General features: G+C 42.0%; 1 protein-coding gene across 5 annotated transcripts in view; it reads right to left on the minus strand.

The window, feature by feature from the left end:
* The window catches only part of jmjd1cb (jumonji domain containing 1Cb), a 191773-nt gene that overhangs the window by 142752 nt on the left and 44021 nt on the right, over positions 1-5000 (minus strand). The gene's annotated exons all lie outside the window — the stretch shown is intronic.

Consider the following 5000-nt stretch of genomic DNA (forward strand, 5'->3'; position numbering starts at 1 on the left):
ATTTTGTTCCAGGGACCCCCAGAAGCAAAGATTTGAGTTAAAAATGTTCGCTTTAAAAATATATATATTCAAAGATTTGCACACATTTTCACGATTTTTCAAAAATAGCAGATCTACAAGCTCGTAGCGCGGCACTCGGTGCCGCGCTATGAGCTTGTATATCTGCTATTTTTGAATAGCCCAAAGAGTAAAATAATGCTTTTTAGCTCAAATCTAAAAATGACACAGTTCCAGGTCTTAATGGGTTAATAGCTGTATGGGCAAGAACAAGTTCTTATACTCAGCAGCTGTCATGTGGAATAGGGCTTCCTAAAAAAGTCTTAAGTCCATGGTCTCAGAGGTCAATTATTTTAAACACACAAAAGATGGCTGAATGATAGCAGCACCTATTCATACCCATGTCTTAATTGTAACATCATCCAGACATGTCACAGATTTTTGGTGTTCATCCGTTGGACTGTTGTACTGTATGCACGTGTTTTCATTTGCACATCCGATTATGTCAATACGGAATTCAATCAATCAAACAATCAATCAATCAATCAATCAATCAATCAATCAATCAATCAATCAATCAATCAATCAATCAATCAATCAACGTTGACGCAATTTGCACTTCGCAGACAGGAACTCACTTAGGGGCCAAACAGTTAATCGAAACTATCGAGGTAATAGATTACAACAAATAATCAATTCTTTAATAAGATTATCGATTAGTAATCGATCTCTGTTTTGGCCATGTCATAGGCTAAACCTTTTTGAAACATTGCAAAAATCAGACAGACAGACAAACAGACAGACAGACAGACAGGGCTGCATGCAACATTTCCATCTGTAGCAGAGATCACAGCTATCCTGTAAAGCAGGAGGGGAATCTGACCGCCTTTGTTCACCATTGTTCACTGACGTCCTTGTTTATTGTACTGATGTTGTACCAAAAGAAACGTTGGGATTTGAAGACTTCTTCTAAAAAGGGGAAGAGTGTGTATTTCCCCCGAGGTGGAGCGGTCTGAGGCCACGATACCGCAACACAAGATCTACTGTCAACACAACCCGACCCTTGACCTCCACTCCCCCAGCAAGCGGCAGGGTTACAGCGCAATGTTTACCTACGGGGGGTCACCACGCTCGACAGCTGACCACCACCACGGAGAGAGAGAGAGAGAGGGAAAAAGTACTCAAATGTTTTACTTAAGTAAAAGTATCAATACTGCAATGTAGAAGTACTCTGTTACAAGTGAAAGTCCGGAATTCAAAATTGACTTGAGTAAAAGTACTAAAGTATTGGTATTCAAAATGTACTTAAAGTACCAAAAGTAAAAGTACCACAATGTTTGAAAATAGCAGATCTACAAGCTCACCACGCGTTGTGAGCTTGTAGATCGGCTATTTTCAAATAGCCTAGGTATAAAATAGGGATAAAGTGGTTAATGTATGTTTTATAATGTCAAATAATTGTAGTGGAGTAAAAGTAAAAGTATAGATAATTGAAAATGCTCCAGTAAAGTAAAAGCGCCTCAAAACTGTACTTAAGTACAGTACTTGAGTAAATGTACTTAGTTACTTTACACCACTGGAATGAGTCAGTACGATGATAAAGGCAAACAGAGGGATACACACAGATGTGTGAGCTGTTGTGACAGGAAAAGGATGTCTAATGGTAAACAAGCACCTTAAGGACTGCACATTATTGTGTGTATCCCTGCACCGTTTCCACCAAATGACCTCGGTGCATAAGAAATACCGTTCATATAAACAGAGCCGAGTGACTTTAATGTAATTACATTGGAATAAATTGCTGCTTACTTGTCGCAAAGGTTTTATAGCAAGTTAATGCAAAACGTTGAAATACTGCTGTCAACTTTCAAAAGTTTATGCCAAGCTAACCTCTCCTATATGGATGTATAACTATTTCTGAGAGAAAATGCACAATTTATATAGTTTAAGATGGTCTTCCCACAAAGTTGCCATGAAACACAGCTCTGTTTACACTTTTATTTTCAATATTTATTTGTACATACATTGTTTTGTTCCACTTTTGCTTTGGCAAAAGCTCCATTGAATTGAATATACACAAAGATAGAATTACAGAGAGGAGAGGAGAGGAGAGGAGAGGAGAGGAGAGGAGAGGAGAGGAGAGGAGAGCCAGTGGTTGGGGGGGGGGAGAAAAAAAGAAAAACAAGGGAAGGAGAGTGTAATCATTCAGCTGTATTATCTCTCCCCTCTCAAGATAAGATAATGTCATCTCTGTCGGGTGGAAACCTCATATGTTCAAAAAAACTGTTACTGTTCAGGATTCAAATTCAAAAAGTATCTACAAGCTCAATCTACAAGCTACAAGCTCAAAACGCGACGCTTGCAGATCTGCTACTTTTGTGCGACACTGTAGTATGATCAAGTAGGGCATTCATTCGCGAAAAAAAAAAACACACAAAGTTAGAATATGGAGATAAGAGGTTTCTGTCCGACAGCAACGATATCAGATAAACCTTTACTGATCCCTGGAGGTACATCCAGGTGTCAGAGCAGTAACAGCAGTGAAACACAGGAGAGGTAAAAGGTAAGAGTCTAAGCCAGTGGTTCTCAAACTTTTTTATGTCAAGGACCCCTACATTGACACTTATTAGCCCGCGGACCCCCATTTGAAAAGATAATATGCCAGGGACCCCCATAGCAGTGATTCTCAACCATTTTAATTTAAGGACCCCTAGTTAGACATGCATTAGGCTACGGACCCCCTTTTAATGACATTTCTTTCTCTGGGACCCTAATTTATATTGTAAAATCAATGTTAATTTAACTCTGAGAGTTACAGACCCATAAGGGTCCATTTGGTTAGCTGGGGACCCCCTGGAACTCCCTCAAGGACCCCTGGGAACCAATGTTCTAAGCTGCTGGCCCTAGATCTCTGAACGAGTGAGAACGAGTCTATCAATAAATATGAACGTACAGTCAATATATGAACGACTGTAGGTCTATAGAGATACGTCTTTCATCTACAGCGAGTATGAATGAATTATGTAGCCTGTCCTATCAGCACCTCCCATCGGACTCCTCTATTGACCCCGAGGGAGGAAAAACACATTAAAATGCAGTCATTTGAGGAGAGAGAGAGAGAGAGAGAGAGAGAGAGACATCAATTGAGGTTTACCGTAGCTGTGTTGCACACGATAGCCATGTTTTGTGTCATGTCTTTGATAAATGCATGTTATTCTTATTACCTCTTTTCCTTTTTTATTTTTAAATGGACTCCAGCCATCACTAAGACGCCCCTAAATGCATGACACTAGAATAAGCTGAAAGTGCAAAGTGAAGGGTGATAAAATAGAGGTCTAAAGACCTCTGAGGACAGGGGGATGAGGAGAGAGAGAAGAGGAGTCTGTCTATCTGTCTGTTTGGGGGGGGGGGGGGGGCTCAGTGGGATAGAAGTAATGTGAAGTGGAGAGAGAGAGAGAGGAGAGCGAGAGCAGATGGGGTGAAATAATGTACCACGACAGCATCAAGAGCCAGCCACTCTCCTACAAGGTCATCCACTCTCTCTCTCTCTCTCTCTCTCTCTCTCTCGCCATCCCTCTCTCCACCCGTCATCCTACTATAGGCCATCTTTCCCTGCTCTCTCTCTCTCTCTCTCTCTCTCTACTCGCTCTGACACACATTCTATCATTTCTAACAGGAGTGGAGGCAGCGAGGACAGACCGGAGGTGAGAGAAACAAGGCAGAGGAGAAATAGAACGGGGGGAGAGAGAGAGAGAGAGAGAGAGAGAGAGAGAGAGAGACACAGAGAGACAGAGAGAGAGAGAGAGACAGAGAGACAGAGAGACAGAGAGACAGAGAGAGAGAGAGAGAGAGAGAGAGAGAGACAGAGAGAGAGAGAGAGGACGAAGGCAGGAAAGACGGGCGAGGACAGACAAGAGGGGAAGAGGGTAAGGAAAGAGTTAACGGAAGAGGCACTGAGGAGCAGGCAGACAGACAGACAGACAGACAGACAGACAGACAGACAGACAGACAGACAGACACTCATTCTAACAGTAAGACATACAGTCAGTCAGTCTGTTGGTAAGACAGTCAGAAAGACAGTAAGTCAGTCTGTCAGTATGACAGTTGGTCAGATTAGTCTATACCAGGCCAGGATTAGTATTACACACTGAACTAGGACATTATGAATAGAGTCCAAAGCAACCGTTTCTCTTACTGTGAGAATGGTTTGCAAGAACTACATGAACACTATAGTGTCCCTATTCTGGGGTGAATATTTGGCAAACAAAGCAGATCGACAAGCTCACGATGGATCACAATGAGCTTATAGACCTGTTATTCTCACTGAAGACATTTGGGGTGTAGACTGGGGGGGAAAAGGAAAGGACAAGTACAGAGCCCTGGAGCTTAAGCCGGCTAAGAGACTGTACTTGCTGTACAATATTGTCCTGCACTACCAAAGAGTTGGGCCTTGTCACATATCAATCTGTGATATGTTCCACTCTCCACTACTGTGGGACATTTAAATCCTAGAGTGTACAAATGGAATCAAAATGAACAGAGATGTTATTGTAAAAGGCATAATGATGACAAATCCAAAATATCAAATGTGCGAAATATTTGGAGAGTGGAAAACACGCGCACACACACACAAACAGAGCAGGGATTTGAATGTTCAGAGGCACGCTGGGACACAAACTGCTTAAAAACACAAGAAGACGCAGTGAGGGCTTTCCTCTCTTCTGCCCCGCTTTCATCCTCTCTTTCTGTCACTAAATATCCTTTATTTGTCAAATCTTTTTTGCTCCGCTGATCCGTTAATCTCTTCTTCATCTTTCCATGTCGTTTGTTTTTTCTATCGTCACTTTTCCCGTCTTTTCTTTCTGCACACGTCTCTCCCTCTCTCTCTCTCTCTCTCCCTCTCTCTCTCTCCATCCATCCCAGCATCTATCTCCCTCTCTCTCCTGACAATACAAGGCTCTAATAATAGCTGTGTGTTGCATGTAGACAATTGCTGGCTGGAA

This window comes from Gymnoscopelus microlampas (assembly GCF_963454915.1).
Source record: "Gymnoscopelus microlampas genome assembly, chromosome: 14".
NCBI classification, from domain to species: Eukaryota; Metazoa; Chordata; class Actinopteri; order Myctophiformes; family Myctophidae; genus Gymnoscopelus; species Gymnoscopelus microlampas.